At 37.9% G+C, this 27733-nt stretch overlaps 1 long non-coding RNA gene across 2 annotated transcripts in view; it reads right to left on the bottom strand.

Moving 5' to 3' along the window:
• Positions 1–27551, bottom strand: part of LOC139360037 (uncharacterized) — a 27923-nt gene extending 372 nt beyond the window's left edge. The window contains exons 1-3 of one of the 2 annotated variants that reach the window (XR_011616956.1): positions 27432–27551; positions 21284–21375; positions 19213–19259 (exon numbers count right to left, since the gene is read on the bottom strand). This is a non-coding gene — a long non-coding RNA (uncharacterized lncRNA). Of the gene's footprint in view, positions 1–19212; positions 19260–21283; positions 21376–27431 lie in introns of those variants that run through there. The other variant, XR_011616955.1, reaches the window with a different exon arrangement.
• Between the last annotated feature and the right edge of the window lie 182 nt (positions 27552–27733).

Below are 27733 nucleotides of genomic sequence, written 5' to 3'. Positions count from 1 at the left end.
TGTTTATTAAATTGCAAGTGGCTATCATATATATTAGAAAGAAATACCAAACAAAATCATAGATATTTCTGACAAGATATAAGCAGAATATATACACCTTTAAGTATTTTCTCTTTCACGTAAACATTTATAAAAACCAGGTGAAGAAACGAATGTGCAGAAAAGGGATTATGGCTCAGTCCAGCTATGAGTTTTTCAAGGGGTTGCAGCTCAAAAAGTATTTAAATAAATAAAAACTGGTGGTTTTTAAAGTCAGTCTGAAGTTACTGTCATAGTGTCTTGGGTTTTGTTTTTGTTTTTGTTTTATTTTTCTAGATTTACATATATACAAAGCTAGGGAATGTAAAGAATATAATATATATTATAATATATAATAAAGTATATGTTATATTCTTTTTCTAGCTTTATATGTGTACATATATGTGTTACATATTTATATATGAACGTATATAAAGCTAGGAAAAGAATATAATATATATTTAAGTGTATATATAAATATATATGAAATAATATAATGAAATAATATACATACATAATAATAAATATATATATTTATTCATACATATATATGTGGTTGTCTACATTAATTCCCCTTAAAAACCAAAATTTTCCAAACTATTTCTGCCAGAGTCAATATCCTTTTCATTCACAGCAAGTTCTAAATTGAAGACTTACAAATTAAAACTCAAACATCTTTTTACCAAATAACTTCACAAACATGTTAAACAGGAAAAGGAAGTTAGAGTTAGGAATTGCGAGGCTATAAGAATATTTCTTTCCTAAAGGATTGGATACGACTGCCAACAATTCTGTGGTTTTAGCTGCTTTCAAAAAAAGGAATGTGATAATAGCTCCTGGGTGGAATAATTTTGGCTGGACTTGATTAAATCTAAGCTTAAAACTTACAGAGAACAGCTTGGACTGCATTTTTTTTTTTTTTTTAAGAAACAGCATTGCATTTCATTTGACTGTGTCTTTGTCAGATTTGGGGCCTTTGAGGAGTCTGGCACTAGATTAGACACTAACAAAGCGAGCTGGAATACCCTGGGTATTATGAGTTACATAACTCCAATCAACACTGATGAGTGTGTGTCTATCTAAAACCCTGCACGTGTAATTTTGGAAAGGAGTTCTAAATGATTTTAAGGCCCCTTCCTTTCACAAAGGGCTATCTTATTCAGCTCCCAGAAAGTAATCATTCCAAAAAGCACAGGGCACACCCAGCTGGTATTTTTGTTTGTATTCTATTGTCTTTTTCTTTTGGTAAATAAATCATCTTACATTCCCTAGAAAAGCATCTACATTTTGCATCCAATATCTTAAACTTTGTTCTTGACATTTTTCTGGTGACTTCAGGACACATGATTTTAACACCACTGGTGAGAATTTTAGAATACTTGAAAAAAATCAACTATATATTAAAGAACTCCTCAACTCTTTGTTTTCCAAATTCTAATACAAATAATATTCAATATGGAATACTGTTTTATGAGTTTCTGGGTCCAGGACAAGACAGATTTCTCCCCACTACTTCTGCTAAGTACAGCTAGAATCTCTGGATATTATATATTAAATACACATAAAAAGACTCTGAAAGGTAGAACAAAAAAAGCAGCCTGTCTATGCACCTCATGATTCAAGAAAGATGCAGTGATAAGTTTCTTGGGTTTTCTTTTTCTTCACATATTCCAGACTTGGAGCTGGAAAAGCCAGCAGCTTAGAAACACTGAACAGCCCAGAAACAAACAAACAAAATCTCTCAAGAAAAGCAAGCACTCTCTAGCCAAAAGACCTAGAAGAAGCAGCCTGAAAGGAGAGAAAAGAGAAAACTTTTTTAGACAATAACTACTCTACTCCAACCAAACATTGTGAAAAAAAAAAAATGTGAACCCTGCCAAGCCCCATTAGCAAAGGCCAAAGGGCAAATGGGAAGCTTACACTTCCATCCGCATCCAGCTGTAATAAAGTATCACTCCCTCTGCCAAGCTTGTGTCAGACAAGAATAAGTAGGGAGCTGGGACTTTCAACCCTGCTTGACAGTAACAAAGCACTCTTCTCTCTACGTGGGTAGTTTCAGAGAAGGCTGAATGAAAAGCCTGGACTTTCACCAACAATATAGCATCTGTGGAGGCCACCTGGAGAAGAGTAACAAGATGCCCTTCCCTGTCCCAGCCAGTGTGGTGTCAGCAGAGGTCTAGCAAGAAGACTGAACTCCCATCTCTATCCAACAGTAACAAGGCAGCCTCTCCATCCTGGATGTCAACAAATGCCAAATGAGGAACCTGGACTCCAACTCCAATATGGCAGTAACAAGGTTGCACTACTCTTGCCCCACCAGTGTGGTTTCATAGGAAGCCTACTGAAAATACAAGATTTAAATAGGATCCAGAGTAGTCTCATAACAAAATACCTAATATGTGCTAGATATAATTGATCATCATACCTGGATCATCATACCAAGAACCAGGAAAATCTCAACTTGAATGGGAAAAGATAATCAATAGTCACTGACACTGAGATGTTACAAATGTTGGAATTATCTGACAAGAATTTTAAAACAGCCATCACAAAAATGGCTAAGAACCCACTTGAAACAAATGAAAAATACAAATGAAATAAAGCAAGTCTCAGCAAAGAAATAGAAGATATAAAGGAGAACAAAATGGGAATTTTAGATCTGAAAAATACAATAACAAAAATGTTTAAACTCACCAGATAGACTGAATAGCAGAATGGAGAAGACAGATAAAAGAATGAGTGAATTTGAAGATAGAGCAATAGAAATGACCAATTTACCAATCCAAACAACAGAGAGAAAATAGACTGAGAAAAAGATGAAGAGAATTTAAGAATTTGTGGGACTATAACAAAAAGATCTAACATTCATGCAACTGTGGTCTGAGGAGAAGGAAAAAAGGGCAGAACTGAAAAGGCAGTTTTTAAATGTATGCCTAAAAATTTCCCACAGTTGGCAAAAGACATAAACTTACAGATTCAAGAATGTAAATAAACTGTAAACAGAATAAACACAAAGAAATGTATACCGTGACACAGAATGGTCACACTGAAAACTAAAGATAAAGAAGAAAGTCTTGAAAGCAATGAGAAGAAAAAACATCTTACCTATTTTGGGTGGTGAGTGGAAAGCAGTGGAAGAAACAATTTCATTGTCAGCAAATGTATCATGAGAAACCATGGAGGCCAGAAGGAAATGGCACAATATTCGTCAAATGTTGAAAGAAAAAAACCCTTATCTAGTAAAAATATCCTTCAAGAATGAACAAGAAATCAAGATAGTCTCAGATAAAAGAAAAGTAAGAGAATTTATTGTTAGCAAACCTTCTCTAAAAGAATAGCTAAAAGAAGTTTTTGAAACAGAACAGAAATGATAAAAGTTATCTTGAACATCAAAAAGTAAGAACAAAAAAAGTAAAAATTGGAGTAAATACAATAGATGTTCCTTTACCTCTTAAGTTTTCCAAATTGTGTTTGATGGTTGAAGCAAAAGAAATGTTAACATCATTTGATTTGTTTCTTAATACCGGTAGGGGAGATATTTAAGATTATTACATGATAAATGGGGGTAAAAGGGCCTTTAAAAAGTAAGGTTTGTGTACTTTATTTGAACAGTTAAATGTCAATACCAGTAGACTACAATAGGGTGTGTGTGTATGTGTGTGTGTGTGTGTGTATATGTATATATAAATATATATATATAAAATATATACGTGTGTGTGTGTGTGTATGTGTGATATAACACCCAGAGCAACCATAACAAAAGAAGACAAAGACATACAATTAAAACACCACAGGTAAATTAAAATTGAATTATTTGTAAAAGTGTTTTAATAACTCACAAGAAGGCAAAAGAGAAAAACAGAGGAAACAAACAAAAAAATAAAATGAAATAATTAACTGCTAACATAGCAATAATTGCATTAAATAAAAAATAGTCTAAATTTACCAATTAAAGAGGTTGTCAGAGTAGATTTTTTTTTTTTAATTTAAAAGCAAAAATATGACCCAACTATATGCTGCCTACAACAAACTGCACACAACTTGGATGATACTCAAGAGCATTATGGTAAGTGAGAAAATCCCTTCTTGAAAGATCACATGATATATGATTCCATTTATATAACATTCTAAAAATGGAAAAATTATAAATACAGAGAACAGATTAGTGGTTGTCAGGGGTTAGGGATAATAGGGTTGGAAGGTGGAGTAACTATAAAGGGGTAGAATGAAAGAGATCTTTGTGGTGACAATTAGTTCTTTATTTTATTTTATTTATTTTATTTATTATTTTTTAAGTCCTCTCTCCATCTGAGCTGAGGGAGGCAGGAGGCGAAGGGCTAATTCCTTAAATGCAGTGATGGTTACACAAATCTACACATTATAAAATGGTATAGGTCTATACACACACATTGTACCAGTATCAATTTTCTAGTTTTAATACATTTTTCCAATTTTTTATTGTGGTAAAATACACATAATACATAAAATAAAATACATGTAAGAATAAAAATCTTAACCATTTTTAAATATACATTTCAATGGCATTAAGTACCATTCACAATGTTATGCAACCATCATCTCCAATAACTTTTCATCTTATAAAACTGAATCTCTATACCCATTAAGCAATAACTCCCCATTTAGTAACCCTTTCCTCCCTCTATGCCTTGGCAACCACCATTCTACTTTCTGTCTCTATAAATTTGACTACTCTAAGTACCTCATATAAATGGAATCATGTAGTATTTGTCTTTTTATGACTGGCTTATTTCACTTAGTGTGATGTCCTGATGGTTCATCCATGTAGTAGCATATGTCAGAATAGCCCTTCTTTTTAAGACTGAATAATGTTCTATTGCATGGATATATCACATTTGTCTATCCATTCATCCATGATGGACAATTGGGCTGCTTCCATGTTTTAGCTACTGTGACTATTGCTGCTATGAACATGGGTTTAGAAATATCACTTCAAGTCTGTGTTTTCAGTTCCTTTGAGTATATACCCAAAAGTGGAATTGCTGGGTCACATAGTAATTCTATTTTAAATTTTTGGTGGAAGCCACAATATTGTTTTCCACAGCAACTAGACCATTTTACATTACCACCAACATTCCACAAAGATTCTAATTTTTCCACACCCTCGCAACACTTGTTTTTTCTGTTTTTTTTTTTTTTTAGTTAGTAGTAACTATCTTAATGGGTATGAGATGGTATCTCATTATATTTTTGATTTGGATTTCCCTAATAATTAGCTTTTCATGTGCATATTGGCTATTTGTACATCTTCTGTGGAGAAATGTCTATTCAAGTCCCTTGCCCATGTTTGAATTGGATTGTTGTTGTTATTGAGCTTTAGGAATCAGAATCTACTTATTCTGAATATTAATCTCTTATCAAATATGTAATTTGCAAATATTTTCTCTCATTCTGTAGGTTACCTTAGTTTTTTGGTTTTTGTGTTTGTTTTTGTTTTTGTTTTGAGATGGGATCTTGCTTTTTTTGCCCAGGCTGGTCTCAAATTTCTAGGCTCAAGGGATTGTCCTGTCTCAGCCTCCTGAGTAGTTGGGACTGCAGGTGTACACTACTGTGCCCTGCTGTAGGTTGCTTTTTCACTCTTTTGATATTATCTTTTGATGCACAAAAATCTTTAATTAAAAAAAATCTTTTTTTTGAGATGGGGTCCTGCTCTGTCACCCAGGCTGGAGTGCAGTGGCATGATCAAGTTCACTGCAGCCTCGATCTCCCAGGCCCAAGCAATCCTCCCACCTTAGCCTCCTAAGTAGCTGGGACTATAGTCCCATGGCCCCATACCCAGCTAATTTTATTTCTTAAGTTGAGATGAGGTCTCACTATGTTGCCCAAGCTGGTCTGAACTCCTAAGCTCAAGCAGTTCTCCTGCCTTGGCCTCTCGAAGTGCTGGGGTTATAGGCATGAGCCATCATGCCTGGCCAATTTTTAAATTTTCATGTAGTCTAATTTGTCTATTTTTTCTTTTGTTACCTGTGTGTGTTTTACATATCAGCCTACAGAGTTTTTAGCTCTTCTGCTAACCCCCAAAGTTTCTAATGAGAAATCAGCTGATAATCTAATTGAGGATCCCTTGAATGTGATGAATCTCTTCTTTCTTACTGCTTTCAAGGTTCTCTCTTTATCTTTGTCTTTTAATGGTTTGATTAAAATGTGTGTTTCAGTATAAGTCTCTTTGAGCTCATCTTACTTGGAGTTTTCTAAGCTTCTTGGATGTTTATATTGATGCCTTTCATCAAATTTGGGGGACTTTGAGCTTTTTTTTTTTTTTTTTTTTTGAGATGGAGTCTCACTCTGTCACCCAGGTTGGAGTGGAATGGCACCATCTGGGCTCACTTCAGCCTCCGCCTCCTGGGTTAGAGCAATTCTCCCGCCTCAGCCTGTCTAGTAGCTGGGATTACAGGGCCCACCACCACGCTCAGCTAATTTTTGTATTTTAGTAGAGATAGGGTTTCACCATGTTGTCCAGGCTGGTCTTGAATTCCTGACCTCAAGCAATCCACCTGCCTCAGCCTCCCAAAGTGCTGGGATTACAGGCGTGAGCCGCCGCACCTGGCCACGCCATTATTTTTTCAAATATTCTCTCTGTCTCTTTCTCTCTTCTTCTTCTAGAACTCCCAAAATGTGTATAGTCATCTGCTTGATGGTGTCCTACAGGTCCCTTAGGCTCTATTCACTTTTCTTCAATCCTTTTTCTTTCTGTTTCTCAAACTCAATAATTCCTATGCCCTACCTTCAAATTTGCTTATTCTTTCTTCTGCTTGCTCAAACCTGCCTGTGAATCCCTTCAGTGAATTTTAAATTTGTTATTGTATTTTTCAGCTCTAGAATTTATTTATTTATTTTAGCCTTTCTATTTCCTTACTGATACTCGATTTTGCTCATGCATCATTTTCTTGACTTTCTCCACATCTTTCTTTTGTTGTGTGAGAATCTTTAAGACAGTGGTTTTTTTTTTTTTTTTTTTTTTGAGACGGAGTCTTGCTCTGTAGCCCAGGCTGGAGTGCAGTGGCCGGATCTCAGCTCACTGCAAGCTCCGCCTCCCGGGTTTAGGCCATTCTCCTGCCTCAGCCTCCGGAGTAGCTGGGACTACAGGCGCCCGCCACCTCGCCCGGCTAATTTTTTGTATTTTTAGTAGAGACGGGGTTTCACGGTGTTAGCCAGGATGGTCTCGATCTCCTGACCTCGTGATCCGCCCGTCTCGGCCTCCCAAAGTGCTGGGATTACAGGCTTGAGCCACCGCGCCCGGCCCAAGACAGTGGTTTTTAAATCTTTGTCTAATAGATCTGCCATCAGGTCTTTTTTCAGGGACAGTTTCTGCTTATTTTTTAAGCGAGCCAAACTTTCCTGCTTCTTTGTTTTCCTTGTGATTTTGTTGTTGTCAAAAACTGGATATTCAAATCAAATAATGTGGTAACTCTGAAAATCATATTCTCCCTTTGCTGTTTGTCTGCCATTGCTTCTGTTTTTCTTTTTGTTTTTCTGATTGTTGTAGGCTGTTCCAGTGCGTTTTTCTAAGCAAGTGTGGTCACTTTCTAATTGCGCTCATATATCCAGTTACTTTTGAATGTTCCAGTCTTTAATGTCTGGCTCCCAAAAGGGAAAAATGAAAAGAAAAAAAAAAAAAAATCAAGAGTAGGGGAAATATAGAACTGGCTCTTTAAATCCCCTGGATGTCACTTCAGCCAGAAGGAGAAAGGCTTGCAACAATGGGGGAGGTGTAGCAGAAGCAGCAACAATGGAGGGAGGTGATCAGAAGCAGCACTCAGCAATCAGAGCACAGATCCCCCGTATTTGTAGAACACAGTCCTTTTTGCCCTCCCTGCTTCCACAAGCTATGTGCAAGCTGCTCCAGGAATACATAAAAAACTATCACAGGACTGGAGGTGGGGGATATGAACTGTTACTGTCCTAAGAGCTGAAATTGATTTAACTTAACCGCAGTTTACTTGTACAAGCCATTCTATAGAAATTGTAAGCTTTCAATTCAATAGATGCCAGAGTTCCAAAAATATTTACATCAGACAGATTCTGCCAGTGCAGTTGCTGTCTAGGTGAGGAGACAGATTCCTGAGACTTTTTACTCTGCCATCTTGCCAGAATCCTCCTAGTTTTAATATTGTACTCTCTAATGAGATGTAACTCTTTACCCAGTTTCCCCAATTGCTACAACTTGTGGTTAAATAAGATGGTTATATAAATTATATAAATGTTGACATCTTATGTGCATCTTCTCCAATGACAAAACCACTGGGGAAAACTTGGTAAAGTGTACCTAGGACCTCTCTACCATTTTTGCAGTTAACTGTGATATTTAGTTATCTCAAAAACAAAACAAAATAAAAAAAAAAACAGAAAAAAAAAAAAAAAACCTTGCTGAACTTGAAATTCAGGCTCTATCACTGTTTGTGTGAACTTGGGCTCATTTAACCAATCTGTGACTTGGTTTTGTCATACATAAAATAACCATATCTACCAAGTTATGGTAAGAAATAACTGAAATAACATATCAAAAGAAAAACAGTTTAGTTAGATCCCAGTTGTCACTGTTTGCTTTTGTTGCAATTGCTTTTGGCGACTTCATCATGAAATCTTTGCCTGTGCCTATGTCTTGAATGGTGTTGTCTAGGTTGTCTTCCAGTATTTTTTATAGTTTTGGGTTTTACATTCAAGTCTTTCATTCATTTCGAGTTAATTTTTGTATATGGTGTAAGGAAGCGGTCCAGTTTCAGTCTTCCGCATATGGCTAGCCAGTTCTCCCAGCACCATTTATTGAATAAGGAATCCTTTCCCCATTGCTTGTTTTTGTCAGATTTGTCAGAGATCAGATAGTTGCAGGTATGTGGTCTTATTTCTGGGATCTCTATTCTGTTCCATCGGTCTATGTGTCTGTTTTTGTACCAGCACCATGCTGGTTTTGGTTACTGTAGCCTTGTAGTATAGGTTCAAGTTGAATAGCGTGATGCCTCCAGGCTTTTTCTTTTTGCTTAGGTTTACATTGGCTATCCAGGCTCTGTTTTCGTTCCATGTGAATTGTAAAATAATTTTCTCTAGATCTGTGAAGAATGCCAATAGTGGTTTAATAGTAATAGCATTGAATTTATAAATTGCTTTTGAGCAGGACGAGCCACAGACAAAACCCCTCAAACACCAAGATAGTGAAGGGAGTGGCTTTAATCAGCTGGGAGCATCGGCAGGCTAGCATCTTAAAATCCGAGCTCTTCGGATGCTCAACTTCTGTCACTTTTAAGAGCTCACAACTCTAAGGGGGTCCGCGTGAGAGGGTCGTGATCGATTGAGCAAGCCAGGGGGTACGTGACAGGGGCTGCGATCACCGGTGGTCAGAGTGAAACAGAACAGAACAGGAAGTTTCACAATGTCCTTCCATACAATGTCTGGAATCTATCGATAACAACAGTTGCTAGGTCAGGGGTAGAATTTTAACTACCAGGCTTAAGTCAGGCAGGCCCGGGACTGGTTTCGGGTCTGTTTCCTTGCTTTAGGGTCTGGTTCCTAGGCACCAGGCTACCTGCCATTAGTTTCACTTCTCTTTCCTTTTCTGAGTATAAAACAATATAAAACAATATGAGAGGGTCTCTCTCTTCCCTCACTTTAGGCAATATGGCCATTTTAATAAAATTGATTCTTCCTATCCATGATCATGGGATGTTTTTCCATTTGTTTGTGTCTTCTGTGTTTTTTTGAGCAGTGTTTTGTAGTTCTCCTTGTAGAGGTCTTTCACCTCCCTAGTTAGCCGTATTGCTATGTATTTTATTTCTTTTGTGGCAATTGTGAATGGGAGTTCATTCCTGATTTGGTCCTTGGCTTAACTGTTGTTAGTGTATAGGAATGCTAGTGACTTTTGCACATTAATTTTGTATCCTGAGACTTTGCTGACATTATTATTTAAAAAAAAATTAAAAGATAACAGATGCTGACGAGGTTGTGGAGAAAAGCGATAACTTATGCACTGTTGGCGGGACTGTAAATTAGTTCAGCCATTGTGGAAGACAGTGTGATGAATCCTCAAAGACCCAAAGACAGAAATATCATTCAACCAGCAATCCCATTACTGGGATCCCATTATACCCAAAGGAACATAAATCATTTTACCATAAAGACACATGCATGCGTATGTTTATTGCAGCACTATTCACAATAGCAAAGACATGAAACCAACCCAAATGCCCATCAATGACAGAATGGATAAAGAAAATATGGTACATATACACCACAGAATACTATGCAACCATAAAAAAGAACAAGATCATGTCCTTTGCAGGGACATGGATGGAGCTGGAGGCCATTATCCTTAGCAAACTAACACAGGAACAAAAAACCAAATACCACATGTTCTCAGTTATAAGTGGAAGCTAAATAATGAGAACACATGGACACATAGAGAAGAACAACACAAACTGGGGCCTTTTGGAAGTTGAAGGGTAGGAGAGGGGAGAAGGTTTTTAAAAATAACTAGTGGGTACTAGGCTTAATACCTGGGTAATAAAATAATCTGTACAACAAACCCCCATGACACAAGTTTACCTATGTAACAAATCTCCACTTGTACCCCTGAACTTAAAATAAAAGTTAAAATAATAAAATAAAAAAGAAAAAGAAAAAATAGAAGAAAAACCATTCTGTGAGTACTTAAGTACTAAGTGATTACTCTCATGTTTCTGTTTTCCTGTGTTGTAGAGCTTCTTTCAATCTTTGATTATTTGCAAGATCTAGTGCATGTCCAAATTATATAACTATTATCCAAAGCCTACATGACCAATAAAATGTTTTCAGCATTTCTCCAACACATCTTAGAAAACATTGTCCTTCAGGATAAACACAAAAGGACTAGACACAGAGTATACCAAGGTGCAGGCACAGGCAGGCTTGTCATCGGACTTTATTCACACCTTACCTTAATGATCAAAATATGCCTTCCAAAACACAGGATGCTTACAACCCCGTGTTATTCATCAAACAAAAATAAACAAAAACTGTATTAATGTTTAATAGATCAAAAGACAATTAGGAAAACTGGCACATGTATAGCCAGACAAATCCAGAGAAAAAGAATAAAATATGAAGCCAAGAAATCGATCAAGCACATATGGGGAGTTAGTACATGAAAAGGGTGTCATCTGAAATTAATGAGGGGAAACATGAACTATTTAATAAATGGCATTGTAATAATTAGCCACCTAGAAAATTATATATGTTACACCCACCTTCTATATCAGGACAAATTCTAAATGGATCAAAGATTTAGATGTGAAAATATAGCAATAAAAGTGCTAGAAGAAAATAGAATATTTTTTATAATCTTGAAGTAAGAAAGACTTTTCTAACCATGACACAAAATGAAGAACCCAAAGAAGAAACAAATGATAAAATTCACTATATGAAAATCAAAAAGTTCTGCATGGTAAAAACAAAACAACAAAAACAAATCCAAAAACCAAAAAAAAAAAGAGGAAAAAATACTCATATAACACAATAACAGAAGGTCAATAATCTTCTTCTAATATGCATATGGTTATTTCTTATAACATTGCTTATAATAGTAAAATATTAGAAACAACCTAAATTTTCATCACTAGGAGGCTGATTGAATGAAGAAATTATGGTTTAATAAATTATATGTTATAGAATATTAGGCAATTGTAAAAAAACTGAGAAAGCTCTTTAAGTAAATAATATGTAAAGATCTTTAGGTATATTATTAACTTTCTAAAAAGCAAAGTGCAAACCGGATGTATAGTATGCTACCTTTTGAGTAAAAGGGGTAAAATAAGGAAACGTACTTTTTCATTGCTTCTGTAGACATAAAGAAACTCTGGAATGATTTATAATAAACCAATCATGCTGGCTATCCAGAGGGTAGGCAGGTAAGTGGGAAATGAATAGGTAATCACAATTTTTTATCTTATGCCTTTTGTAATTTTTTGACCCATTAAAAAATATATCTGTTCAAAAACTGGATTACAACAACATTTAAGCAGATGAGGAAAATATTATTTTATTCATTTTAACCTCCACTAAAAAATATCCCAAGAGATTCTTTTTTAGACTGAAAATACTCTGGAAAACACCATCTAATCAGAGACCAGGAGACTCAAGATACTACAAGATACTACAGTTGTCTAAGAAATTAGTTAAAATTTACTTTAAAATACGAACAATGGGCTGGGTGCAGTGGCTCACGCCATAATCCCAGCACTTTGGGAAGTTGAGGTGGAAAGATTGCTTGAGTCCCGGAGTTCAAGACCAGTCTGGGCAACATGTCACGACTCCGACTCTACAAAAAATACAAAAATTAGCCAGGTGTGGTGGCACATACCTCCGATTTCAGATACTTGGGAGGCTGAGACAGGAGGATCCTTGAGCCCAGAAGGCAAAAGCTGCAGTGAGCCATGATTGTGCCACTACACTCTGGCCTGGGTGACAGAGCCAGGCCTTGTCTAAAAAACTATTAACGGTAAAGTAAAATAAAATAAAACATGAACATCATATAATTTTTTGAAAATCTTAAAGGCATTAACAACTGAACCATATAAAATTCTGAGACCTAGCAATGCTATACTATATTAAAGGGACATAAAATACAAGAAAAAGATAACAATGAAGGTAAGCAATTGTGGGAGGGGAGAAAAAGGCTTTGCAGTAGACAGGTGAATAGTAGAAACATATCAAAGATTTGCAGTTCATTACAGGAGTAACTAAAGTTTGAGAAAAATATTCCAGCAGGTCATCATATGTGCGTATTCTGTGTGTGTGTGCTCTTATTTGTTCATTTATTTATTTATTTTATTCATTTATTCATTCCAAACTGGCAACTTTTCTTTTCATTTTAAATACACAATTTAAAAGCAGGAAGGAACTGTATTCCCAAAACTTATAGACCTACAGAAATAAAAATTGACTTAGAGGCCAGGAGCCCTGGCTCATGCCTATAATCCCAGTGTTACTCGTGGAGGGTATCCAGGTTCTTGGCGTTCTGAACAAAGAACTGGACAAAATGCACAAAGCAAGGAAAGAATGAATCAACAAAAGCAGAGATTTATTGAAAACAAAAGTACACTCCACAGGGAAGGAATGGGCCCGAGCATAGGGGCTTAAGAGCCCCAGTTAAAGAATTTTCTGGGGTTTAAATATCCTCTAGAAATTTCTTATTGGTGAGTTGGTGTACACCCTATGTAAATGAATCAGTCCTAGTGGTTGTAGAAAGCTGCCAATCAGAGGCTGAAGTGAAGTTACAAAGTTACATCTTATGCAAACATCTGATTGGTTGTGGAAAGCAACCAATCAGAGGCTTAAATGAAGTTACAAAGTTATACTCCTATGCAAATAAAGACTTGGCCCACTACCAGCTTGATTGGTTGTGTGAGGGGACCAATCAGAGGTATTTTCAATTTTTCATCTGCCAGGCAGAAAAGCAGGGGCAATAGAAAGGGAATAACCTCTGGTCCTTTTGTTACTTGGACATGAAAAGTTTGCGTTTTCCTTTTGCTTTACTTCCAGGAAGTCAGTGTGAATTGGCCTTAGGTTCTCTGCCTCCAGACCCTATTCTTCTGCCTCGCCAGCACTTTGGGAAGCCAAGGCAGGCAGATCCCTTGAGGTCAAGAGTTCAAGACCAACTTGGCCAACATGGCGGAACCATGTCTCTAAAAAAAACACAAAAATTAGCCAAATGTGGTGGCACATGCCTGTAATCCCAGCAGCTCAGGAAGCTGAGACATGAGAATCACTTGAACCCGGGAGGGAGGTGGAGGTTGCAGTGAGCCAAGATCACACCACTGTACTCCAGCCTGGGTGACAGAGTGAGACTCTGTCTCAAAACAAACAAACAAACAAAATCTATTTAGAGAAGCAGTCTTTACAAAACATTAACCTAAATTGTAAGATGGGGGACAGCATAATTATAATATTGGTAAGTGACCACAAAAAGCAAACATGATCATTCCTAAAACACTGACTATTAAGTCCAGAGAGATTATAAACATACACGCTTTTATAACTGCTAGTCATTTCTGTCTAAGCTTTAGTTATTAAGTTAAATTATTTACATCTAAACCATAGAAAGAATTCACAATTTTTCTGAAGTTTTTTCTTCAAGAGAAGAAAGAGAAGCCAATTTTACAATGAGTAACATACACTTTGGATGGAAATCTAACAATATAAAATTGGAGTTTAAATTTTTTATGGGGCCAGGCACGGTGGCTCATGCCTGTAATCTCAGCACTTTGGGGCGCCAAGGTGGGTGGATGACGAGGCCCGGAGATTGAGACCAGCCTGCCCAACATGGTGAAACCCCATCTCTACTAAAAATACAAAAATTAGCCAGGCGTGGTAGTGCGCACTTGTAGTCCCAGCTACTTAGGAGGCTGAGACAGGAGAATCACTTGAATCCGGGAAGCAGAGGTTGCAGTGAGCCAAGATCCTGCCACTGCACTCCAGCCTGGGTGACAGAGCAAGACTCCGTCTCAAGAAAAAAAAAAAAATTGTGGAAGATGTAAATTTAAGTCTGTAATTTTCAGCTATAAAGTAGCCTACCAATTAAAAAATATTTACATTAATCTGGTGATATGGTTTGGCTATATCCCCACCCAAATCTCATCTTGAATTGTAGCTCCAATAATCCCCACACATCATGGGAGGGCCTCAGTGGGAGGTAACTGAAACATGGGGGCAGTTACCCCATGCAGTTCTCATAATAGTGAGTGAGTTCTCATGAGATCTGATGGTTTTAAAGGGGGCTTTTTCCTCTTTGCTTGGCACCTCTGCTTCCTTTCATCATGTGAAAAAGGATGTGTTTGCTTCCCTTTCCTCCATGATTTTAAGTTTCCTGGAGGCCTCCCCAGCCATGCGGAACTGGGAGTCAATTAGACCTCTTTCCTTTATCAATTATCCCAAGAGTCTTGGGCAGTTCTTTATAGCAGCATGAAAATGGACTAATATATCTGATTTGTCTTTTATTTTCCATAATCCAAGTTGGAGTTCAGAGTTCTTCCTCAATTCTCCCTAAGCACTCTATATGTATTGTACCTTCTTTTATTGTTCTAGAATACTCTTGATGTCTCTGTCTTGCCCTAGATGGATTCTAGAGGCCCAGACCCTGTGTCTTTTATTTACGGTTGACCCTTAAAAAAAATTTTTGAACTGTGTGGGTCTGCTTATATGTGAATTTCTTCAACCTTTGCCACCCCTGAGACAGCAAGACCAACCCCTCCACTTCCTCCTACTCCTCAGCCTACTCAACATGAAGACGAGAAGGTTGAAGACCTTTATGATGATTCACTTCCACTTAATGGATAGTAAATATATTTATCTTCCTTATGATTTTCTTAATAACATTTTCTTTTCTCTAGCTTACTTTAAGAATACAGTATATCGGCCGGACGCGGTGGCTCAAGCCTGTAATCCCAGCACTTTGGGAGGCCGAGACGGGCGGATCACGAGGTCAGGAGATCGAGACCATCCTGGCTAACACAGTGAAACCCCGTCTCTACTAAAAAATACAAAAAACTAGCCGGGCGAGTTGGCGGGCGCCTGTAGTCCCAGCTACTCGGGAGGCTGAGGCAGGAGAATGGCGTGAACCCGGGAGGCAGAGCTTGCAGTGAGCTGAGATCGCGCCACTGCACTCCAGCCTGGGTGACAGAGCGAGACTCCGTCTCAAAAAAAAAAAAAAAAAAAAAAAAGAATACAGTATATAATCATATAACATACAAAATATATTTTAATCAACTGTTTATGTTATGGGCAAGGCTTGCAGCCAACAGTAGGCTATCAGTAGTTAAGTTTGGGGGGAGCCAAAAGTTATATGTGGGCTGGGGCACAGTGGTTCATGCCTGTAATCCCAGCACTTTGGGAGGCTGACGCCGAGGCATGAGGAGCACTTGAGGCCAGGCATCAAGACCAGTCTGAGAAACTTAGCAAGACTCCCCCATCACTCTCCCCACAAAAAATATATATGTATATATGTTAGTCTGGCCTGGTAGTGCACACCTATAATCCCAATTACTCAGAAGCTGAGGCAGGGGGGTCATTTGAGCCCAGGAGTTCAAGGTTGCAGTGAGCTATGGTTATGCCACCGCACTCCAGCCTGGATAACAGAGTGAGATTCTGTCTCAAAAAAAAAAAAGAAAGAAAGAAAAAAAAAACGGCGGTTTTTTTTTTGTTTGTTTTTTGAAAAAACTGCGGTTTTTTTTTTTTCGGTTTTTGTTTTTTTTTGAGACAGATTCTCTCTCTGACACCCAGGCTGAAGTGTGGTGGCATGATCTCGGCTCACTGCAGTCTCGACCTCCCAGGCTCAGGTGATTCTCCTCAGCCTCCCAAGTAGCTGGGACTCAGGTGTGTGCCACCACGCCCGGCTAATTTTTTGTATTTTTAGTAGAGATGGGGTTTTGCTATGTTGCCCAGGCTGGTCCTGAGCTCCTGGACTCAAGCAGTACTCCCACTTTGGCATCCCAGAGTGCTGGGATTACAGGTGTGAGCCACCGTGCCTGGCCGATATGCAGATTTTTTACCTATATGTAGGTGCATGAGTTCCCCTAACCCCCAAGTTGTTCAAGGGTCAACTGGGACTGTGGTATTCACAGAACCTAGTACACTGCCTGGCTCACTGATGCTTAATAAACTTTTTTTTATATTTAATTAAGTGTTTAAAAATTAAGACATAGTAATATTTTGTATATTAATGACATTTTAAATACCCAACATTTTCATTTAGGCCAAAGTTATTTAGTTTTCACATACACCATCACTCAATAAGTGATACTGAATTTATAAGACTAAATAAGTATAAGAGAAATTCAGCCTTAGGAGATTCACTGTAAAATTCTAGTAAACAAATTCTTCAGGGCTAATTTTCTTTCTCTGTTCATGTAACTCAAAAGTAGCTATGATAAAATTTGTTTGTTTGTTTTTTGTTTTTGTTTGGACAGAGTTTCGCTCTTGTTGCCCAAGCTAGAGTGCAATGGCGCAATCTCAGCTCACTGCAACCTCCGTCTCCCAGGTTCAAGTGATTCTCCTGTCTCAGCCTCTCGAGTAGCTGGGATTACAGGCGCTCGCCACCATGCCCAGCTAATTTTTTGTATTTTTGGTAAAAATGGGGTATCACTATGTTAGCCAGGCTGGTCTCGAACTCCTGATCTCAGGTGATCCGCTGGCCTCAGCCTACCAAAGTGCTGGGATGACAGGAGTGAACCACCACACCCGGCCATAAAATTTATTCTTTTACAGCATCTTTGTATTCAAGTGTTTTGTAGAAAGTATTCAAGATTATTTGGTTCCTCGGGATGTTATATAATTTTTATTTACAATTAAAATATTTGATAAAGCCTTTAGACATTTAAAATCCAAATTTCTATGTTCAGAAATTATGTGTTACTAGGAATGAGAAATTACACTGCAGGCTTCACCAGGATCCTTCTGAACGTGCCCTGCTTTAAATGGCCAACAGGGGGCAGCATGCTCTAGGGAAATGTCGAATCCTGCAACAGCATGTGACGAAAAACAGTCGCAGAACTGCCACCAGAACTCTTGGACTGTGGAATGCAGGGTAAACAAAAATCTATTTACTCTACTGTCTCCAGTCAAACTACTTCTAAAGCAGTAGAGGTCATCTTATGGTTTCAACCATTTTACAATTAGTTTTAGTATCACCACTAATTATCACCTGCTTGTTAATGCATAATAATAGGTGAATGTAACACAAAATAGCAAGTTTCCTGTCCAGCCAGAGAGGAGAGAAGAAAGAGCTAAAAGAATCCTGGGAACATGAAATATTGAAAAATGCTTAAGTAACCTGGAACAATTATTATTTGCACACTTAATGACCTTTCAGTCTAATAAATATGATGAATATGTGATGTTTTACTGTTTATAATACTAACCCCTTATATATATTATTAACATAAATACTACTAATAGTAATGCACTCAAATAACTAAGAACTACTGGGGATTTTTAGGCTAATTAATGTATTCATTCCTTGTACAAGTAAATTCTATAAAAACAGAAAAATTTATCCTATGAAATAGATTGACATTCAATATCATATATTTTACTATAACTATAGGATGTTACTAGTATGGGGTCCTTTTATGGACTAATATACAGTAGTAAAAATTGTGGTAAAATTGTAGGCAAGTTAGATTAGAAAGATAATTACTTTTTTATTTTGTTCAGTTTGGCTAGATTTGTTCTTTAGCAAAAGGCATTCATTTGTGTATATTCTTAATTTTACTCTGCTATGTTGTCATGCTTACCTACACAAACTGTTAATTAATAGTACCCTTGCTTGTGAAGCTTGAAGAGATCCTGACATTCCCTCTATTTAAAGAGTCTTTGAGTCCCTACTTTTGATGTAGTTTCCTAGGATACTGAGAAATCAGTTGCTATTTAAACATTGGCTAGACTTGTCTAACTTCATGTAATTTCCTTGAGACTTGTTTAAAATTATATTAGCCACTAAGCTTAGAAATGTGTCAAGTAGGAGTCAGGTTATGACCTTGTACTTCAAATGAAACTTGAAGACCTGAAGATGTGGTTGGCTCCCATAATCTCAGCTAGTCCTCACTGATGGCTTCATGGCAGCGCAGCACTGGAGAAGTACAATCAGGAAACATCACTCTAGTTCTATTATACAGTTCACTCAGTTGATGAGTGTTGAACCAATTATTAAATTTTTCTGTACCTCAATTGTATATAAACAGTGTAGACATTTGTTAAATGTTTGTCAAAGTGATTATGACAATGATGATACTACTTTCGTTTTCTAAGAAATCCAAAAAGGAAATTTACAAATAAAGAACTAAATGGTAATGAAAAGTTCCTTTTAAGGATAATTTCTAAATATGAGTAATTTGAATTTTTAAAAAGAAATTAACATTATGCTCAAAGTGCTTTGCCAGGTCCTGAGAAGACTAACATAAATAAGTCAAGAGGAGAAGTGGCTCACACTTGTAATCCCAGCACTCTGGGAGGCAGACATGGGTGGATCCTTTGAACCCAGGAGTTCAACACCAGCCTGGGCAACACAGCAAACCCCATTTCTTTTATATATATATAGTTATTAGCTGGGTGTGGTGTCTCGTACCTGTAGTCCCAGCTACTCTGGAGGCTGAAGTGGGATGATTGCTTGAGTTGGTGAGGTGGAGATCGCAGTAAGCAGAGATCATGCCACTGCACACAGCCTGGGTAACACTGAGACCCTGTCTCAAATAAATAAATAAATAAGTCAAGAGGAGCACATCATAACAGAGCCCTTCCTAGGGAGCTGAGGAAGGTTTCACAAGGAAAATCATGTAATCTGGCCTGAAGGATGCTGAAAATTTCAACCAAAAGCAAAAAGATTATTAAAAATAATAGGCCTGGCGCGGGGGCTCACGGCTGTAATCCCAGCACTTTGGGAGGCCGAGGTGGGCAGATCACAAGGTCAGGAGATCGAGAGCATCCTGGCTGACAGGGTGAAACCCCATCTCCACTAAAAAATACAAAAAACTTAGCCAGGCATGGTGGCGGGCGCCTGTAGTCACAGCTACTCGGGAGGCTGAGGCAGGAGAATGGCGTGAACCCAGGAGGCGAATCTTGCAGTCAGCCAAGATTGTGCCACTGCACTCCAGCCTGGGCGACAGAGCGAGACTCTGTCTCAAAATAAATAAACATCACCTTTGGTGCCTGAGTATGTGGGGTGAACATGGGTTTGGGTCAGAAGAAGGAATATGTTGGATGGTATGGCAAGGGTATGTACCTTGTATTTGGTGGACATGGCAAAGCAGCAAATATTTATAAAATAGCATGATTACATAATCAAATTCATATTAAGACTCTGGCAGCAATCTGAAAGATGCATTGGAATAAGAGGAGAGATAGGAGACAAGGACTAAAAAGCTATTACAAGAAAGACAGCAAAGACCGGAATTGAAACAGCAGTAAGAAAAAGAAGATAAATTTGAGCTATTTCAAATGATGCTTCAATAGGACCACAGTTAAAGAATGGCCAATTTTTCTGGTCCCTTACACTGCCCTAAAATTTCTACTTAGTCTTGACAGTGTGATGCAAAAAGGAAAGTTAAGAAAGTAAGATAATTATTCTATTTTAATAATTCATAATAATAGCAATTTATGACTAATAATAAAATTTAAGATGGGGGAAGGTAGTCGAATTGGATTTAGCTGTGTGAATGTTGAGACATTGGTGAATTGTCCAGAACAGATGCTCACACAAGTTGGATATTAAGATTTAGAGCCTGGTAGACAAGTCAGGGTTGGAAGTACAAATTTGGGGATAGTTTATGCATAAGTGGAAGAATGAAATCACTGCCAGAGAAGGAATATATATGGAGAAGAGAGGAGTGTTGAAGATGACCTCAGAAGGAAGTAACCAGAAAGGAGGAGGCAGCAGCAGTAGGGCAAAGGTGTGGATGGAGAGGGAGAGGAAAAATAGTGCCCTAGAATCTAAAAAAAATGGACAAGCTATTAACAGTGATAAATGCTAAAATGCAGGAAGGCTAAGGATTGAGAAGTCATTATGTTCAAGGATTCAACTTTAGTGGAATGGTAACAGGAAAGTGGATTGCCTCAGGTTGAATAGTAAATGAGAAGTGAGTTTGTATCCTTCTTCCAATACTTCCATAATTTCCAAAAATCATACTTTGTGTGAGAGTAAATTATAGCCCTAAGAGTGTTCAATATACTCTGTAAAGAGATGGAAATGTACAATATAACTAGAAGGTTCAAAATGTGATAACTCTGGCTCTTGAAGAGGTAAGCTTCAGCTGTCTAAAATGCCACTAGAATGAACATCTCATTTCCTTGACAGCAATGTCCAAAATGCATTTTTGTTTTTAATGTTTTTAAATACTGTATTTAATGCATGAGCACCAACAGTAGAAAGAAGAGAAAACCACCATAGCCAGTGGAAGATATATCCAGAATCTGCAAATCAAAGGATAAAAACTGCAATACTCAAAAGATTACAAGAAAATCGTATTTTATCTTTAATGTTTATTTTTCACAGTATTAAATTAAATAGCACTCTTACATTGATCTTAATACTAGTGTTCTTTAATTCATTTACTAAAAAACAAACAAAACAGGGTTTCTGTTCCCGTTTTGATCTTAGAAGTAGATAAGGACAGCAATTATATTAAACTGAACTCCAATTCAAATCACTGTCAAATACTTTTTGGTATTCCAAATCTGGTAAACATGGGCTGGGCATGGTGGCTCATACCTGTAATCCCAACACTTTGGGAGGCCGAGGCAGACAGATTGCTGAGCCCAGAAGCTTGATACCAGCCAGGGCAACATGGTGAGACCCCATCTCTACAAAAAAAAAAAAAAAAATTACAAAAATTAGCCAGGCTTGGAGATGTGCACCTGTCTTCCCAGCTACTCAGGAGTTGAGGCAGGAGGATCGATTGAGCAGATTGACAGAGTAAGACTATGTCTGTAAAATAAAAAAAATAAAAAATAAGTCCATTAAAAGTCACTCAATGAGGCCCTGGTTGGTGCCTTAGAGTGGAAATCCCAATATATACTATAAGGTCTATAAGGATAAACGTAGAAATATTTGTATCAGATTTAGTATCTGCTGTAGCCAAAGAATGGTACCTGTAGACATTTACACATAATTGTTTAATGGATGGATCAGCATCCACATCTGTCTGACCCTAAAGCCTGTACTCTGTCTACCATATCACAGTTTCCTAAACTAACTGATACTAAGAATCATCTGGGGTATTTGCTAAAAAAATAGGTGTTCTGATTGAAGACATAGAAAGGTTTATTTTTAATAATGACCCTAAATTGTTCTTATCATTGGGCATATCCAAACCTGCAGAAATATTCCTTCTTCTAGCCTCCACATTCTCCCCACCGACTCAATACCTCCTCCCACAAATAACAATACACATTTATTGACCACTGTTCTAAATGTATTGATTCACTTGATGCTTACAACAATGTTATGAGGTAGACACAACAATCATTCTTATTTTTCAGAAGAAGAAACTGAGGTATACAGAGTTTAAGAAACTTGTACAAGGTCACAGAGCTAAGAATTAAGAGAGCAGAGATTTGAACCAGGCTTTCTTCAGAACCTGACCTTTTAAACACTGTATTACTCTGTCCATACTCACTTGCCCCTTCCTCCCCAAGGTGCTAGCCCCAAAAGTTCCCTTTGGATAATCATTTCCAAAACCAGTAATGAAAGTCAATTTATTGTCTGTATACTTGATTACAAATTTCAAACTGGTAAACTATAAATAAAGGAAGTTTCACAAGAAGGTATTCAACTGGATATTTTAAATATAAGAAGTAGCCATTTACAAGAAAAGTATGACATGCAGCAGTATAATCCCAGTCATAAAAACATAATATATAAAATAATATATAAAAATAATTTTTAAAAGCTACACATATCCAGAAAGATAAGCAAATTATATTGTACCACCTGAAAGATATTTAAAAATAAAAGTATATTTGGCATTTAGGAGGCTTTAAGGTAATTTGGGGGAATATGTAAATTAGTTATTCATTTACCACTATGTTGCCAAGCAAGATTAAAAGAAATAAATTTCTTATTAGACAATGTCAAACAGAAACCCAATGAGTATTCAATAAATTCATTGTCTATCAAGAATTCAATTAAAATCTAACTCTCCTTTTAATAATGATAGCTACAACAAAAGAATTTAGGCAAATAATACAAGCTCAAGGCAACCAGATTGGATTTTTAAAGATATCCACAGATTAGGTTTTTAAACATATCCACCTTATCACATATAATAGGTATAATGAAATGAGGTGAGTGTCTTTTATCACTTAATTCCTACAGCTTTTTTTTTCAATGCTTTCTCTCCAAATGCTCAAGTTTTCTACCCACAAAACTACGAGAACATGTGTTTTTCTTTTTATTACTCATATTCCATGCATTTAGGCATTGCCTTTTTTTTTTAAGTTCTTAGAATGTATCTATGTATCATTGTTGAATTATCCCTAAGACAGAACAGAATCCCAGTGGAAGATCTTTCTGAAGTGACTGACAGAATTAAGAGCTGCGGTGGGACCCTGTCAAATGATTTATCACTGTGGTTAACCTGCAAAAAGTAAAACAATAATAATAGCCTACCTGAAGCTTTAACTCTGTTCTATACTTGATAAACACAAGAATAAATGTCAGGAGAAACCTCAAAGGCTTTCTTTGACATTAGCAGCCAACAGAAACAACTTAGTAACTAAGGCCTTTGTTTACTGTTTTGGATACTACAAATAAGCACTGTCATGCTCTGTTAATACATCCTATTATCTGTCTCTGAAAAATACAACTGCTAAATTAGTGACATCATGGAAGAGCCATAGAATACAATAGTACAGTGACTATTCTTGATATCCTGTAATTGATGATGTGGTAGCTTATAGTCACTGGCCAGTGCTGGAGGCTCAAGGTTGTTTATACCTCTACCATCCCTGTGTTTTCTCAGGACCTCAGAAATCTCACTACAAACCCTCCAACCACTAGCCCCAATATGTGTGTTTTGCTTCTTGCCCGCACATCTCCACTTTGCAACTTACCGCCACTATAGTAATAAAGGCTTAGCATCAGTTCGTTTCTCACTCATTCTCACTCTCCCTGCTTCTCCCTGCAAGTGGTCCCATGGCATACCATGCGTCTTATCCTCCAGAATTGTAATAAACAACTCTTCTTGTAAAGGCAATGGCCTCTGTGTCTGTCATCTTACCATAACTGATAAAAACAAATCCTGGGATCATATTAAAATAGTCTAAGCATATTATTAAAAATGTTCCTACATGTATACTCCATTTCTTTGAATGCTTCAAATACTCTCACTAGTTTTTGCATCAATACTTCGTCTTGTATATATGTATTATATATTCATTCATTTATTCATCAACATATCTACACAATGCTAGGCCGTGCAGGAGAGACAACAATGGAAGACAAAAGCCTTCCCCTCATGGAATTGATACTCTAGGAATTACAGTGATGAGTGACGGGAAAGGGCATATATTTTACTTCATTTGAATCCCTACTTTTCTTCTGTGTTTCACATATACCAATATTTCATAATATTTGCTGAATAAGAAAATGATTTGGCCAGGTGTAGTGTCTCATGCCTGTAATCCCAGCACTTTGGGAGGCTGAGACGGGAGGATCACTTGAGCCCAGGAGTTTAAGACCATCCTGGGCAATATATTGAGACCTCGTCTCTGTGGAAAAATAAAAATTTCTATAAAAAATAAAAATAAAAGAAAATGATTCCTTTCCTTTGTGCATCAGAAGCCATTTTCTCTATCCTTTATTATTGAATAGTTGTTTACAGTTAAGAGACTTTCAATGGGCTTATCTCACTTGATAAATATCATAAAGTAGACCGATGTTGCATGATACAGTAATTCAAGCAGTTGGACTTCACTGAATGAGCAACCTTACTCACTGATCACTGATAATGCCTGGAGCTGACATTATTTCACATCTGTCATACATATCATTAAAAAAACAGAAACAAAAATTAAGAACATCTGAAGGAGAAAAACCAAAATTATACTTCTCTAACCTTGATTCAATAATTTAGCAAATATTTTCATATTAAAGCAGACTGGATATGTGTGAGATTGGGGATGGGGGAAGATGGAGGAAATGATTTCAAGGGCACTGATATAATCAATAGCATTGAAAGTTAAATAAGTCATGGAAATTGTTGGCTAAGGCCGTTAAGGGGCTCTAAGGAGGCCCTAAGGCCCTACAGCCCTACAGGGTAATCAGTTGCTATCTCAGTGGGAACTTAAACTATGTCCCAGAAATTAGCTCTAAATCTCTAGTCTACATCTCTTGCAAGTAAGTAATTATTAATATTTTATATTTTAAACATATGTAACATCTTATAAGGAAGGACAGGAGTCTGGATTTTTTCTCAGTGTCTCACTTTCTTACCTCTACAAGGGAATCAGATTACCTATCAAAGCAGATATTACTGTTGCAAACTCAACATTCATCTATTTATCTCCCTTTTCTGCCTTTTTAACACAGCCCTAATTTCATGCATTCTCCCTCGAGTGTCTGTGTCCTTTAGGAGAGGCTGGCCTTCTCCTTAGCCCTAAGATATAAATTGCAATTGTCCTAATCCCACCATGGAGGCCTTACCTCCCTTATCAGTGATAGACGTAAGCACTCAAAGCAATTTCAGTTAATAAGATATGACAGAGAAATCTGCCGGGGAAAAAGAGTTTCCTTAATCTTTTAAAGGGGCAGAAGATAAAGGTGTTCCCCTTTTTGGTCTCTGAACATTATCTGTAATCTGGAACTGAGGGAATCATTTTAGGACCATAAAGCAAGCCAGACGGGAAAACAACACACTTAAAGATGGCAGAGCCAAAAGAAGAAAGAAACTTGTGTCCTTGACAATATTGTCCAGATGCAGAAGTAACCAACCCTGGGAATGATTTTATCTCCATGCATCTAGCTATTAGGATTTGTTTTAAAAAGGCTTAAACAATAAGGACATCTAGTAAGGTTCCTGTTACTGCAGCCAAAAGCATTTCAACTGATATGCCTTCTCTCTTTCAATAGTCTCACTCTTACATAGTAGGTTTCTAAATATAACAAGGTGTGTTAGGTTAGATGCAAAGATAACTGCCAAAATTTCCTCCTATGATCAAGCCGCGTAATGTCTATTTCCCTTTTCCACCATTCTAGTCCTTCTGTCATGGAATACTGCAGAAGAATATAATGCCAGTTCCAGACTCAGGCTTTAAGAGAATTAGCATCTTTCCTCCTCCTTCACTCTTTTGGAAGCCAGTCATCATGTAAGAAAGCTTAGGCTAAACTCCTGAATGGAGAGAGGCCTTGTGGAGAAGAATCAAGTAACTTCAGCCAAGAGGCAGCACCAAGACTTCAGTAATGTGAGTTAAGCCATCTTGGACCTTCCACCCCAGTTAAGTGAAGATAGCTGACACCTCATAAAGCAGAGACTAGACATCTCCGCTAAGCCCTGCCTGAATTCCTGGCAACAGACCTGTGAGCAATAAAACATCTGCTGTTTTTAGTCACTAAGTCTCAAAGTGGTTCATTATGAAGCAATTAATAATTTATAAGCAAATTAATATTTTTTTTGCTTTGTAAAATTGCTGTAGTCATTTCACAATGATAAAGAATTATTTAGTGAGTCACTAATAGCTTTGAATGGTAACGAACATTTTTTCTCAAATATGTGTGTTTTAACAGTCTTGGCTGACAAAGGAGAATTTGTTTCTATGTATGTATGTATCGCTTTGTTATTATCCTATGTACTTTTAAAAATATAACATTTTAAATATGTAACATTTAAACATGTAAAATGTAACATTTTAAAAATAAATACAAATAAATGGGAAACAATTTGCAACAAATGAGTTGCTATCCTTAATAAGCAAAAAATTCTCACAAAGAAAAAAGAAAAATCTTACCCCCTTAATTTTTTAAATGGGAAAAGCCATCTCTGAAGAACCACAAATGGTCAATAAACATGAAGGGGGACCATCTTAAGCTCACAAAGTTGAAACATGAGGCATCATTTTTCGCCGACTAAATAACCACAGAAAAATTTAAACAGTAAGACTTAATACCAACTTCCACTGAAGAACGGGAAGACCCTGAAATAGGCTCCTGGAGTCTATGATACCAGTCTCCTTGAACTATGGGGACGTGGGCGTCCCTGGTCACAAGTTGCCTGACTTTGGACAATGTCTACGGCTGTAAATTGGGGACTATATAGCCACAGCACAAAGCTGTTGTAAGGCTCCAGTGATACTCATAGGCAAGAGCAATATAAGTGACTGTTAGTTTTTGTTCAGCCTATTTGCGTTTACTTTTGTCAGAGATCTCGGAAAAGAACTGGAATCACAGGAAAATCTTAATTTTTTTTTGAGACGGGAGTCTCCCTCTGTCACCCAGGCTGGAGTGCAGTGGCGCGATCTCACCTCACTGCAAGCTCCGCCTCCCACGCCTCCCGGGTTCACTCCATTCTCCTGCCTCAGCCTCCCGAGTAGCTGGGACTGCAGGCGCCCAGCAGCACGCGCGGCTAATTTTTTGTATTTTTTAGTAGAGACGGGGTTTCACCGTGTTAGCCAGGATGGTCTCGATCTCCTGACCTCGTGATCCGCCCGCCTTGGCCTCCCGAAGTGCTGGGATTACAGGCGTGAGCCACCGCGCCCGGCCGAAAATCTGAATATTTTAATGGAAAATTGGGAGTGGGATTCGGGAATTACTCGACACCAACAATCGTGGGTGGCGCCGGGAGAAAGCCAGGGTGGCGACGGCCCAGGCGGCTTGCGGGGCCCCTGAGTGCCGCCCCTCACAATGACCCCGACTCCTAGCTCACCCTCGCCTGGGCTTCGAGGTTCCGCCGGGCTAGCGGCCGCCGGGAGAAGGCAGTGGGACCAGTTGATCCCGCGGCTCTGATTGGCTACCTGAGAGCAAGGGGCGGAGCGGCGGGGAACCCAGCGCGCACGAGAGCGGAACACTGCGTACGCGCACTTCCGGTCTTTGTGGCTTGCCGCTCTGGGTCGGCGGCTCGTTCCCTGGCCGCTCCTGGGCTTCGCGGTGAGGGATTTGGGCCCCTAGGAAGGGGGAGGTGGGGTTAGGAGCGCGGGCCGGACAGTGGAGGAGCCCCGCTGCTCGGCC

This window comes from Macaca nemestrina, chromosome 19, assembly GCF_043159975.1.
Source record: "Macaca nemestrina isolate mMacNem1 chromosome 19, mMacNem.hap1, whole genome shotgun sequence".
NCBI lineage: Eukaryota > Metazoa > Chordata > Mammalia > Primates > Cercopithecidae > Macaca > Macaca nemestrina.
The sequence above is the reverse complement of the archived record's forward strand: the minus strand, read 5'-3'. Positions and strand labels throughout refer to the sequence as shown.